The sequence below is a fragment of the Garra rufa genome, chromosome 7 (genome assembly GCF_049309525.1).
Source record: "Garra rufa chromosome 7, GarRuf1.0, whole genome shotgun sequence".
Classification (NCBI taxonomy): Eukaryota; Metazoa; Chordata; class Actinopteri; order Cypriniformes; family Cyprinidae; genus Garra; species Garra rufa.
This window is the reverse complement of record NC_133367.1, coordinates 45,290,563-45,305,725: the sequence shown is the minus strand read 5'-3', so window position 1 is coordinate 45,305,725 and position 15,163 is coordinate 45,290,563. Positions and strand designations below refer to the sequence as shown.

Below are 15,163 nucleotides of genomic sequence, written 5' to 3'. Positions count from 1 at the left end.
GTGGAGTACTTTTTATGATGGATCGACACATTTTATTGGATTTCGAAATCTCAACAGACGAATACAATCAGTTTTATTAAAAAATGTCCTGGCTCTTGCAAGTTATATAATGGCAGTTGAGATTTAAGTCCAATAAAGTGTGTCCATCCATCATTAAAAGTACTCCACACGGATCTTGGGGGTTAATAAAGGCCTTCTGAAGCAAATCGATGCGTTTGTGTGAAAAAAAAAAAAATCCATATTTAAAACTTTATGCGAATGTGTGTACGACAGTTTGCGGAAGCTAGAGATTGCGGTTTATAAAGTTGAACATTTTTCAAGCTTTATAATGGCAGTGAATGGCTGTTGAGATTTTGAAGCCTATTAAAGTGCATCTATCCATCATAAAAAGTGCTCCACACAGCTCCAGGGGTTAATAAAGGGCTTCTGTAAAAAAAAAAAAAAAAATTATATATATATATATATATATATATATATATATATATATATATATATATAAACCATAATTTCTAGCTTCCACTAACTGTCGTATGTACTTTTGCATAAAGTTTTAAATATGAATATTTTTCTTACATAAACACATCGATTTGCTTCAAAAGGCCTTTATTAACCCTCAAAATCCATGTGGAGTACCTTTTTTATAATAGATGGATGCACTTTATTGGGTTTAAAAATCTCTTGAGGGAGAGTACATAATTTTTGGGGTGAACTTTTCCTTTTAAATAGAGGATTTATGATATAAATGCATATTCACATTCACAGATTACGTAAAAAACTCATTTTGTAAATTTTTTTCCTCTCCATTTTATTCCCAGAACTGAAGTTACAGGTTGGCACAAAAAAAAGGAGAAACATGTCCTTGAAATTTCTACTGCAAGACTATGCAAATCTTTTGTTTAAGTCTGCGGTAACGGTTATCCTAAATAGCCCGAAGGACTAAATGGCCAAGCAGGAATAATATAATCAAATAACAGCCTCATTTTCCTCATTAAATCCTTCTTTTGAGACTGCCAACACTCTCGGATGTCACATAACACAAAGTCACTGAAAGAGAGCAAACTTATTACGGTAAAGAGAACTAGCTCTTCTCATTGACTTGTCTGTAAAACAATTTGCAAATTACATTTAAAAATGAATAAACAAATATATCATTTGAAATAAAACTCCTCTCAGAGGAGCACTGATATAGAAATTCTGCCAAAAAGTTTATAAATGTCTTCATTGTGGCAGATAATCGAAACTATGGCAGATTTGTGACCCTGAACCACAAAACCAGTCTTAAGTCGCATGGGTATATTTGTTGCAATAGCCAACAATAAATTAGATTTTTCTTTTATGCCAAAAATCATTAGGATATTAAGTAATGATAATCTCCATGAACATGTTTTGTAAATTTACTACTATAAATATCTCAAAACTTAGTGTTTGATTAGTAATACGCATTGCTAAGAACATTTGGACAACTTTAAAGGCTATTTCCTCAATATTTAGATTTTTTGCACACTCAATAAATAGTTGTATCTCGGCCAAATATTGTCTTATCGTTAAGTACATTAAAACAGAGACACACAAAAGTCATATTTAAATAGTCGCTTTGCGCTTAATTTTTTACAAATATTAGTCCATATCACGATTATTTAAGTGTAATGACCTACTTTTGATTTATTCATCCAAACTTTGACTAATTCCATGACATTCCACATTAAACTGTAAAAAGTGTAACTGTAAAACTGTAAAATCAGCTCGGACTGCAAAGCAAACAAACTTGCACAAGCCCAGACCAGCTTTATTCAGGAGTCAACGTTTATTTTGTGACACTAGCTGCGTTTTCATTACCCTTTAAATTGCGCAAATTGAAATTATGACGTGTCAATTGTGCAAAAACTCCCATACATCACAAAAAAAGATTGCATGAGGTGGTTATTCAGGCAGTTTGAAAAACAGCAATGGAAACTTTTTTTTTTTCGCATTTATAGCTCACATTCGATTAAATATAGCCAAAATCCCACAAAAATCCATTGCCATGACTTATCATAGGAGGAAAAAATTAAAGTTTCAGTCACATAATGGAATAACGCCGTCATTTCGTCAAAGTTTTGCACAAATCTCTAATGGAAATGCAGCTACATTCAATTAAATATAGCCAAAATCCCACAAAAAACTGTGCCATGTCTTATAGCGAAAGAAAAAAATGTTTCAGTCGCATAACATCAGTTAACGGAAACACCATCATTTCGCAATATTTTTAATTGACATTTATAAAATAGCGCCAAAGTTTTGCCCTTCAAATTTCGCACATTGAAATTGAGAACTGAAAATACGCCTTACAGAAACGCGTCAATTGTGCAAAAATTTTAGTCGCATAACATCAGTTAATGGAAATGCCATCATTTTGCAATACTTTTAAATCAACATTTATAAAATAGCGGCAACGTTTTGTGCAAATCTGTAATGAATTGAAAATACGCCTAATGGAAACGCGTCAATTGCGCAAAAACTCCCATATATCGCAAAAAAGTTTTTACGCTCGCATTAAGGTGGTTTTCAGGCAATTTGAAAAAGGAATATTTCGCAAAACAGCAATGGAAACTTTTTTTTTTTTTTTTTCACATTTACGGGTCACATTCGATTAAATATAGCCAAAATACCACAAAAATCCGTTGGCATGACTTATCGCGAGAGGAAAAAAAATACGTTTCAGTCACATAACATCGGTTTATGGAAACGTCGTCATTTCGTAATACTTTTTAATCGAGATTTATAAAACAGGGCCAAAGTTTGCGCAAATCTGTAATGGAAACCCAGCTATTGTAGCTGCATTTTCATTACCCTTCAAATTGCGCAAATTGATATTGCAAATTGAAAATACACGTAATGGAAACACGTCAAAAACGCAAAAACTCCCATATATCGCAAAAAAAAAAAAAGTTTACGCTCTCATGAGGTGGTTTTTCAGGCAATTCGAAAAAGAAATATTTAGCAAAACAACAATGGAAACTTTTTTTTTTTTTTTTTTGCATTTACGGGTCACATTCGATTAAATATAGCCAAAATACCACAAAAATCCGTTTGCATGACTTATCGCGAGAGGAAAAAAAATACGTTTCAGTCACATAACATCGGTTTATGGAAATGCCGTCATTTCGCAATACTTTTTAATGGACATTTATAAAATAGCGCCAAAGTTTTGTGCAAATCTGTAATGAATTGAAAATACGCCTAATGGAAACGCGTCAATTGCGCAAAAACTCCCATATATCGCAAAAAAGTTTTTACGCTCGCATGAGGTGGTTTTCAGGCAATTCGAAAAAGGAATATTTCGCAAAACAGCAATGGAAACTTTTTTTTTTTCACATTTACGGGTCACATTCGATTAAATATAGCCAAAATACCACAAAAATCCGTTGGCATGACTTATCGCGAGAGGAAAAAAAAATACGTTTCAGTCACATAACATCGGTTTATGGAAACGTCGTCATTTCATAATACTTTTTAATCGACGCTTATAAAACAGGGCCAAAGTTTGTGCAAATCTGTAATGGAAACCCAGCTATTGTAGCTGCATTTTCATTACCCTTCAAATTGCGCAAATTGATATTGCAAATTGAAAATACACGTAATGGAAACACGTCAAAAGCGCAAAAACTCCCATATATCGCAAAAAAAAAAAAAAAAAAAGTTTACGCTCTCATGAGGTGGTTTTTCAGGCAATTCAAAAAAGAAATATTTAGCAAAACAACAATGGAAACTTTTTTTTTTTTTTTTTTTTTTGCATTTACAGGTCACATTCGATTAAATATAGCCAAAATACCATCAAAATTCGTTGCCATGACTTATCGCGAGAGGAAAAAAAATGTTTCAGTCGCATAACATCGGTTAATGGAAACACCGTCATTTCGCAATACTTTTTAATGGACATTTATAAAATAGCACCAAAGTTTTGTGCAAATCTGTAATGAATTGAAAATACAACCTAATGGAAACGCGTCAATTGCGCAAAAAAGCCCATATATCGCAAAAAAAGTGTTTACGCTCACATGAGGTGGTTTTTTAGCCAATTTGAAAAAGGAATATTTTGCAAAACAGCAATGGAAACGTTTTTTCCACATTTGCAGGTCATATTTGATTAAATATAGCCAAAATCCCACAAAAATTCATTGCCATGACTTATTGCGAGAGGAAAAAAAAAATACGTTTCAGTCACATAACATCAGTTAATGGAAACCGCGTCATTTCGCAATACTTTTTAATTGACATTATAATATAGCACCAAAGTTTTGTGCAAATCTGTAATGAATTGAAAATACGCCTAATGGAAACGCGTCAATTGCGCAAAAACTCACATATATCGCAAAAAAGTTTTTACGCTCGCATGAGGTGGTTTTCAGGCAATTCGAAAAAGGAATATTTCGCAAAACAGCAATGGAAACTTTTTTTTTCACATTTACGGGTCACATTCGATTAAATATAGCCAAAATACCACAAAAATCCGTTGGCATGACTTATCGCGAGAGGAAAAAAAATACGTTTCAGTCACATAACATCGGTTTATGGAAACGTCGTCATTTCGTAATACTTTTTAATCGACACTTATAAAACAGGGCCAAAGTTTGCGCAAATCTGTAATGGAAACCCAGCTATTGTAGCTGCATTTTCATTACCCTTCAAATTGCGCAAATTGATATTGCAAATTGAAAATACACGTAATGGAAACACGTCAAAAGCGCAAAAACTCCCATATATCGCAAAAAAAAAAAAAAAAAAAAAAAGTTTACGCTCTCATGAGGTGGTTTTTCAGGCAATTCGAAAAAGAAATATTTAGCAAAACAACAATGGAAACTTTTTTTTTTTTTTTTTTTTTTTGCATTTACGGGTCACATTCGATTAAATATAGCCAAAATACCACAAAAATCCGTTTGCATGACTTATCGCGAGAGGAAAAAAAATACGTTTCAGTCACATAACATCGGTTTATGGAAATGCCGTCATTTCGCAATACTTTTTAATGGACATTTATAAAATAGCGCCAAAGTTTTGTGCAAATCTGTAATGAATTGAAAATACACCTAATGGAAACGCGTCAATTGCGCAAAAACTCCCATATATCGCAAAAAAGTTTTTACGCTCGCATGAGGTGGTTTTCAGGCAATTCGAAAAAGGAATATTTCGCAAAACAGCAATGGAAACTTTTTTTTTTTCACATTTACGGGTCACATTCGATTAAATATAGCCAAAATACCACAAAAATCCGTTGGCATGACTTATCGCGAGAGGAAAAAAAAATACGTTTCAGTCACATAACATCGGTTTATGGAAACGTCGTCATTTCATAATACTTTTTAATCGACGCTTATAAAACAGGGCCAAAGTTTGTGCAAATCTGTAATGGAAACCCAGCTATTGTAGCTGCATTTTCATTACCCTTCAAATTGCGCAAATTGATATTGCAAATTGAAAATACACGTAATGGAAACACGTCAAAAGCGCAAAAACTCCCATATATCGCAAAAAAAAAAAAAAAAAAAAAAGTTTACGCTCTCATGAGGTGGTTTTTCAGGCAATTCAAAAAAGAAATATTTAGCAAAACAACAATGGAAACTTTTTTTTTTTTTTTTTTTGCATTTACAGGTCACATTCGATTAAATATAGCCAAAATACCATCAAAATTCGTTGCCATGACTTATCGCGAGAGGAAAAAAAATGTTTCAGTCGCATAACATCGGTTAATGGAAACACCGTCATTTCGCAATACTTTTTAATGGACATTTATAAAATAGCACCAAAGTTTTGTGCAAATCTGTAATGAATTGAAAATACACCTAATGGAAACGCGTCAATTGCGCAAAAAAGCCCATATATCGCAAAAAAGTGTTTACGCTCACATGAGGTGGTTTTTTAGCCAATTTGAAAAAGGAATATTTTGCAAAACAGCAATGGAAACGTTTTTTCCACATTTGCAGGTCATATTTGATTAAATATAGCCAAAATCCCACAAAAAATCATTGCCATGACTTATTGCGAGAGGAAAAAAAAAATACGTTTCAGTCACATAACATCGGTTTATGGAAATGCCGTCATTTCGCAATACTTTTTAATGGACATTTATAAAATAGCGCCAAAGTTTTGTGCAAATCTGTAATGAATTGAAAATACGCCTAATGGAAACGCGTCAATTGCGCAAAAACTCCCATATATCGCAAAAAAAAAAAAAAAAAAAAAAGTTTACGCTCTCATGAGGTGGTTTTTCAGGCAATTCGAAAAAGAAATATTTAGCAAAACAACAATGGAAACTTTTTTTTTTTTTTTTTTTTTTGCATTTACGGGTCACATTCGATTAAATATAGCCAAAATACCACAAAAATCCGTTTGCATGACTTATCGCGAGAGGAAAAAAAATACGTTTCAGTCACATAACATCGGTTTATGGAAATGCCGTCATTTCGCAATACTTTTTAATGGACATTTATAAAATAGCGCCAAAGTTTTGTGCAAATCTGTAATGAATTGAAAATACGCCTAATGGAAACGCGTCAATTGCGCAAAAACTCCCATATATCGCAAAAAAAAAAAAAAAAAAAGTTTACGCTCTCATGAGGTGGTTTTTCAGGCAATTCGAAAAAGAAATATTTAGCAAAACAACAATGGAAACTTTTTTTTTTTTTTTTTTTTGCATTTACGGGTCACATTCGATTAAATATAGCCAAAATACCACAAAAATCCGTTTGCATGACTTATCGCGAGAGGAAAAAAAATACGTTTCAGTCACATAACATCGGTTTATGGAAATGCCGTCATTTCGCAATACTTTTTAATGGACATTTATAAAATAGCGCCAAAGTTTTGTGCAAATCTGTAATGAATTGAAAATACGCCTAATGGAAACGCGTCAATTGCGCAAAAACTCCCATATATCGCAAAAAAGTTTTTACGCTCGCATGAGGTGGTTTTCAGGCAATTCGAAAAAGGAATATTTCGCAAAACAGCAATGGAAACTTTTTTTTTTTCACATTTACGGGTCACATTCGATTAAATATAGCCAAAATACCACAAAAATCCGTTGGCATGACTTATCGCGAGAGGAAAAAAAATACGTTTCAGTCACATAACATCGGTTTATGGAAATGCCGTCATTTCGCAATACTTTTTAATGGACATTTATAAAATAGCGCCAAAGTTTTGTGCAAATCTGTAATGAATTGAAAATACACCTAATGGAAACGCGTCAATTGCGCAAAAACTCCCATATATCGCAAAAAAGTGTTTACGCTCGCATAAGGTGGTTTTTTTAGCCAATTCGAAAAAGGAATATTTTGCAAAACAGCAATGGAAACGTTTTTTCCACATTTGCAGGTCATATTTGATTAAATATAGCCAAAATCCCACAAAAATTCATTGCCATGACTTATTGCGAGAGGAAAAAAAAAATACGTTTCAGTCACATAACATCAGTTAATGGAAACCGCGTCATTTCGCAATACTTTTTAATTGACATTATAATATAGCACCAAAGTTTTGTGCAAATCTGTAATGAATTGAAAATACGCCTAATGGAAACGCGTCAATTGCGCAAAAACTCACATATATCGCAAAAAAGTTTTTACGCTCGCATGAGGTGGTTTTCAGGCAATTCGAAAAAGGAATATTTCGCAAAACAGCAATGGAAACTTTTTTTTTTCACATTTACGGGTCACATTCGATTAAATATAGCCAAAATACCACAAAAATCCGTTGGCATGACTTATCGCGAGAGGAAAAAAAATACGTTTCAGTCACATAACATCGGTTTATGGAAACGTCGTCATTTCGTAATACTTTTTAATCGACACTTATAAAACAGGGCCAAAGTTTGCGCAAATCTGTAATGGAAACCCAGCTATTGTAGCTGCATTTTCATTACCCTTCAAATTGCGCAAATTGATATTGCAAATTGAAAATACACGTAATGGAAACACGTCAAAAGCGCAAAAACTCCCATATATCGCAAAAAAAAAAAAAAAAAAAAAAAGTTTACGCTCTCATGAGGTGGTTTTTCAGGCAATTCGAAAAAGAAATATTTAGCAAAACAACAATGGAAACTTTTTTTTTTTTTTTTTTTTTTTGCATTTACGGGTCACATTCGATTAAATATAGCCAAAATACCACAAAAATCCGTTTGCATGACTTATCGCGAGAGGAAAAAAAATACGTTTCAGTCACATAACATCGGTTTATGGAAATGCCGTCATTTCGCAATACTTTTTAATGGACATTTATAAAATAGCGCCAAAGTTTTGTGCAAATCTGTAATGAATTGAAAATACGCCTAATGGAAACGCGTCAATTGCGCAAAAACTCCCATATATCGCAAAAAAAAAAAAAAAAAAAAAGTTTACGCTCTCATGAGGTGGTTTTTCAGGCAATTCGAAAAAGAAATATTTAGCAAAACAACAATGGAAACTTTTTTTTTTTTTTTTTTTTTTTGCATTTACGGGTCACATTCGATTAAATATAGCCAAAATACCACAAAAATCCGTTTGCATGACTTATCGCGAGAGGAAAAAAAATACGTTTCAGTCACATAACATCGGTTTATGGAAATGCCGTCATTTCGCAATACTTTTTAATGGACATTTATAAAATAGCGCCAAAGTTTTGTGCAAATCTGTAATGAATTGAAAATACACCTAATGGAAACGCGTCAATTGCGCAAAAACTCCCATATATCGCAAAAAAGTTTTTACGCTCGCATGAGGTGGTTTTCAGGCAATTCGAAAAAGGAATATTTCGCAAAACAGCAATGGAAACTTTTTTTTTTCACATTTACGGGTCACATTCGATTAAATATAGCCAAAATACCACAAAAATCCGTTGGCATGACTTATCGCGAGAGGAAAAAAAAATACGTTTCAGTCACATAACATCGGTTTATGGAAACGTCGTCATTTCATAATACTTTTTAATCGACGCTTATAAAACAGGGCCAAAGTTTGTGCAAATCTGTAATGGAAACCCAGCTATTGTAGCTGCATTTTCATTACCCTTCAAATTGCGCAAATTGATATTGCAAATTGAAAATACACGTAATGGAAACACGTCAAAAGCGCAAAAACTCCCATATATCGCAAAAAAAAAAAAAAAAAAAGTTTACGCTCTCATGAGGTGGTTTTTCAGGCAATTCAAAAAAGAAATATTTAGCAAAACAACAATGGAAACTTTTTTTTTTTTTTTTTTTTGCATTTACAGGTCACATTCGATTAAATATAGCCAAAATACCATCAAAATTCGTTGCCATGACTTATCGCGAGAGGAAAAAAAATGTTTCAGTCGCATAACATCGGTTAATGGAAACACCGTCATTTCGCAATACTTTTTAATGGACATTTATAAAATAGCACCAAAGTTTTGTGCAAATCTGTAATGAATTGAAAATACACCTAATGGAAACGCGTCAATTGCGCAAAAAAGCCCATATATCGCAAAAAAGTGTTTACGCTCACATGAGGTGGTTTTTTAGCCAATTTGAAAAAGGAATATTTTGCAAAACAGCAATGGAAACGTTTTTTCCACATTTGCAGGTCATATTTGATTAAATATAGCCAAAATCCCACAAAAAATCATTGCCATGACTTATTGCGAGAGGAAAAAAAAAATACGTTTCAGTCACATAACATCGGTTTATGGAAATGCCGTCATTTCGCAATACTTTTTAATGGACATTTATAAAATAGCGCCAAAGTTTTGTGCAAATCTGTAATGAATTGAAAATACGCCTAATGGAAACGCGTCAATTGCGCAAAAACTCCCATATATCGCAAAAAAAAAAAAAAAAAAAAAGTTTACGCTCTCATGAGGTGGTTTTTCAGGCAATTCGAAAAAGAAATATTTAGCAAAACAACAATGGAAACTTTTTTTTTTTTTTTTTTTTTTGCATTTACGGGTCACATTCGATTAAATATAGCCAAAATACCACAAAAATCCGTTTGCATGACTTATCGCGAGAGGAAAAAAAATACGTTTCAGTCACATAACATCGGTTTATGGAAATGCCGTCATTTCGCAATACTTTTTAATGGACATTTATAAAATAGCGCCAAAGTTTTGTGCAAATCTGTAATGAATTGAAAATACGCCTAATGGAAACGCGTCAATTGCGCAAAAACTCCCATATATCGCAAAAAAGTTTTTACGCTCGCATGAGGTGGTTTTCAGGCAATTCGAAAAAGGAATATTTCGCAAAACAGCAATGGAAACTTTTTTTTTTTCACATTTACGGGTCACATTCGATTAAATATAGCCAAAATACCACAAAAATCCGTTGGCATGACTTATCGCGAGAGGAAAAAAAATACGTTTCAGTCACATAACATCGGTTTATGGAAATGCCGTCATTTCGCAATACTTTTTAATGGACATTTATAAAATAGCGCCAAAGTTTTGTGCAAATCTGTAATGAATTGAAAATACACCTAATGGAAACGCGTCAATTGCGCAAAAACTCCCATATATCGCAAAAAAGTGTTTACGCTCGCATAAGGTGGTTTTTTTAGCCAATTCGAAAAAGGAATATTTTGCAAAACAGCAATGGAAACGTTTTTTCCACATTTGCAGGTCATATTTGATTAAATATAGCCAAAATCCCACAAAAATTCATTGCCATGACTTATTGCGAGAGGGGAAAAAATACGTTTCAGTTGCATAACATCAGTTAATGGAAACGCCGTCATTTCGCAATACTTTTTAATTGACATTATAAAATAGCGCCAAAGTTTTGTGCAAATCTGTAATGAAAACGCAGCTACTGTACCGCTGCGAGATCCAATAAAAAAACTTTTGAATTCGGTGAACAATGAATAAGTTTCCTGCGAGATCTGGTATTGGTATCAGGAAGGCAAAAAGCGTATCGGAACATCTCTACTTTAATTAAGACTAATCAGATCAACAAAGATCATTTAATTGGCCGTTACAAAAACTCTTACAGATATTGTGCAATACCAGGTTTATATAGTGTGTATAAAACCAAGGTGATTTAAAGTAAACTTAAAATGAAGTCTTAATGTTGTCAGTAATAACAGACAGCATGTCCACTGCTCGAACCCTTTCCGTGGGAAGCTAATCCACAGTTTAGCACTCGCATACAAATGCCAACTAGCAATAAAAAGGGATTTGACTTAATCTTTCATCCGGCTGGAATTAATGTGTTGCGCTGAATATCAAGGCTTCTGCCGAACTTGGCAGGCTGAGAAATACAGTTTCAGCGCTGGAAGTCGGGAACCTTCTGTACAAATACAAAACTTAGCCAGGGCCTTGTGCTCATCCACAGCCATTTATTCAATATAATCCTGACTGGTCATTTGGGTTTAGAGGCTCGTCTCAGATTCAGACTGGAGCTTCATTTGTGTTTTCACACAGAAATCTAGATTTGCTTTGGTATTCATTCATTACTACTTCCAGTTTGTACAAAAATACAATTTTTGTTTACGCCCTAGAATATACGCACATGCATATGCACAGTACATGTATAAACTTAATATATGTACACTTTATCTACATATAAAAGTGTTTTGTCTTACTTTCCAAATGCAATCAACTTTAACAGCCTCTTAAATCTTCAGCCAAAAGCTCTCTCCTAAATTTGGTTTTGTCTGATTTAAGTTTTTTCTTGTTAACTTGCATAAACAAAAGACAAAGCCTGACACACTCCAGGAGTCAGAGGCGTTCATGGTTCAAGAGTTTCCCTTTGCCAGACGCACCAGTAAAATTAACAAACAAAAGAGTCCCCTACATCAGCTCTGCTTCCATTGAAGAAGAAAAAAAAAAAAAAAACATTTCTTTACTAGCTTATTATCAAAACATAGACTTCAGGTTTTATTAGCTAAGAAAAAAAAGTATTGGCTTTAAGTATCCATATATACACACACAATATAAAAGTTAAAGAGTGTCAGCTGAAACATTTGTCATTAGATGTCTACAAATCTAATTTAGGGCATAAAAGCAAATGCATGAATTTCAAAAGTCATCAGATTTATATAATTTGAATGAACAAAAAAGCTGAAATGATTTGCACGGCTAATTTGATAATACTTAAAGGCTTAAGTTCAGTTGCAACCATAAATTTTTAAGTTGAAGTAGGTGGAATGGCATTTAAAGTGTAGGAACCAAGGTTATATTTAACTAACTAAAATTAAAACAAAACAAATAAAAAAAATGAAATAAAAGAAAATATTATTTTATGCCAGTTGCCAAGCCATTATTTTCCTTTTTTCACTTTTAGGTTAATATGAAGCACTAAAACGAACTAAAACAAAGAAAAAAATAAAATAAATACTATATGTGACCCTGAACCACAAAACCAGTCATGAAGGACTTTTTTTTAAACTGAGATTTATACTTCTGAAACTTTATTAAATAAGCTTTCAATTGATGTATGGTTTGTTATAAATATTTGGCCAAGATTATTTGAAAATCTTGAAACTGAAGGTGCAAAAAAATAAATAAACCAAAATATTGAGAAAATCGCCTTTAAAAGTTGTCTAAATTAAGTTCTTAGCAATGCATATTACTAATCAAAAATTGAGTATTGATATATTTATGGTAAGAAATTTACAAAATATCTTCATGGAACATCAACTTTACTTAATATCCTAATGATTTTTGGCATAAAAGAAAAAAAAAATGATAGTTTTGACCCATACAATATATTTTTAGCTATTGCTACAAATACACCCGAGCTACTTACGACGTTTTTTTGGTCCAGGGTCACATATAGACATATTCAAAGACAAAACACCAATAAAAATGATAAAACAGCTTAAAATAAATATAAAAAAAAAAAAACATAAATGGCAATAAAAATTACAACAGTAAATTCAATGATACTACAGGGCTCTATGAAATTATTATTACTTTTTTTTTTTTTTTTTTCAAAATTTCCCTTTTTATTTATTGAATTAATTTAAATTTTTTTCTAGACTCTGTTTTCATGGTTAAATACAATTTTATTAAATCAGCGTCTAATAAAAGCAGTCTAATAATTGAAATCACAAAACTTACACAAATTAACAGCAATTTATTAAACGTTTAACAAAAATGTGTTTTATTTTTTAAATTATGTGTTCATTAATTTTCTGGATTCCATTCGAATGGTTTCATTAAATTGTAATAATCGAAAACGTCTCTAAATAATACATTTTATGGAAACTTCCATAAATTCATTGTGATTTTATTTATTTATTTTTTCCCCAGAAGAAGTTTGTGTATTTACATTTGACTGGTAAACAAATTCTGATAAATATTTCTATCAGAAAATAAATATTCTTATAAATATTCCATAAAAATAAATGTAAGCAAATAAGCAGCAAATCTTTTAAACCAATTTTCGTTTTTAAATTTTAAATTCCATTTGAATTTTTCTGGATTCTGTTTTTTTTTTTTTTATTATTATTATGTTTTATTAACCAAAAAGCATGTCTACTTAATTGAAATCACGAAACAAACTTTTAATAAATTGCTGTTAAATTGTGTAACAATAATGTGTTTTATCTTTATTTAACAAATTAGGTGCTTTCATTAATTTTATGGATTCCATCTGAACGATTTCATGAAATTTTAATAAATCAACAAACATCTAAATAATTTTATGAACCAGTATTTTTTTTTTTTTTTTTTACAAATGCGGTGTTGTGTAGTGTATTTAAATTTTCTGCTCCAGAGATTGTTTGTGTGTTTATGCACTCATATATTGAGTCAGCAGAGGCTGAAAACAACAAAATTGGGCAAAGTCCACATTGTACAGTGAATTTCATTTTTATGACTGCATTCTGTGATTATGTCCGCGTTTTCCACATTGCGGAAATCATAGGGCCCGACTTGTAGGACCTCCTTAACAGTTAAATATTAAAATCCTTAAGGCGAGACACTGCAGGTGAATAGGGTAACATTTTGTACTAATAGTTATCACCTTACTTATCCAGTTGACTGATTACATTGATAATTGCAAACATTTTTTGTATTACAAGTTTTCTAAACTGTTAAAATCCATTATTTAATGAAATATGCGCTAATTTGCATACATTTCTAGTACAAAAATCTAAACACTGGATGAAGTCCGTTTCAAAATTCTTGTTTAATATTTTTTGGACATATTAGAGTCAAAAGATTTTACAGAGGGAATTTTGGGTCTTATTTCATCAAGCCATAATTCAGAAAAAAAAACTTGACAGGAAACCATTTTTTTACCAAAAAGCAAATCATACATGAACAAATCCCTCGGTAAAAACCTTCAGGATATAGACAGGAATAAAAACGTAAAGTTTGGTGTGTGTAAGTGCTACTGAAGCGGAGATTGTGGCTCAGTGCAGAAGAAAAAACTCATTTTGAGAAAACAGCCTTTAAAAATATGCATTACAATTGAAATCTATTGACACAAACAGATAAAGTGCTATAAAAGGAACACTTAACGGTGTCTTTTAGATGTTTCCTTCCCACTAGTCTGAAAAAACACTTTATGAAAAACCAAAAAGCCCAAAACCTCAAACTTGATAGGTGCCCTAAAATAATAAAATCATGAAGCTGTTCCAGCATATGCCTCTGGAATCAAAACAAAGAGCTACTATTTGAAGTCTTTTTATGGTCACCCATACTTATGCATAGCACTTTAAACATTACGACTCAACTTTTAATCCAGAATGTGGAAAATAAGTGCACTGAAACGTTTGATTGGTAGCGTGTACAACATATAAACACAGGCGTGTACACATTTTTTTTGGTTGTTGTTTTCAGTAACCAGCTTTAACCTCCAGCTTCCCCATGTCAAGGTGGAAAACAGATGTGTCTATATAGCCCTAGCACATGACGGTAATGGGAAGGAGGAGCAGGACAAAGACCGTTCACGGATCGGCCTCGCAAAAGTCGTTTGATGCCAAGTCCTCAATCGATACGTCTTAAAACACGAGATCGGCGACCCCCTCAGTATTCAAACGGCGTTAAAGGACAATCCCGCTGCATCTGGATAGACAGACAGCTGAGGAAAATAACCTGAGTGCTTCACGGTTCAAGTCTGGATAGCGAAATAGAAAAAAAAGTGTTTATCTCTAACGACTAATGTTGAAAATGTAAGTGAGTTTGGATATCCTATTTTTGTTTTTAAATTGGCTAATTGACTGAATGAAAAAGAAAAAAAAAAAAG

At 32.5% G+C, this 15,163-nt stretch overlaps 1 protein-coding gene across 1 annotated transcript in view; it reads right to left on the bottom strand.

Moving 5' to 3' along the window:
* psmd1 (proteasome 26S subunit, non-ATPase 1) overlaps positions 1 to 15,163 on the bottom strand; it is an 89,240-nt gene that overhangs the window by 19,592 nt on the left and 54,485 nt on the right. The gene's annotated exons all lie outside the window — the stretch shown is intronic.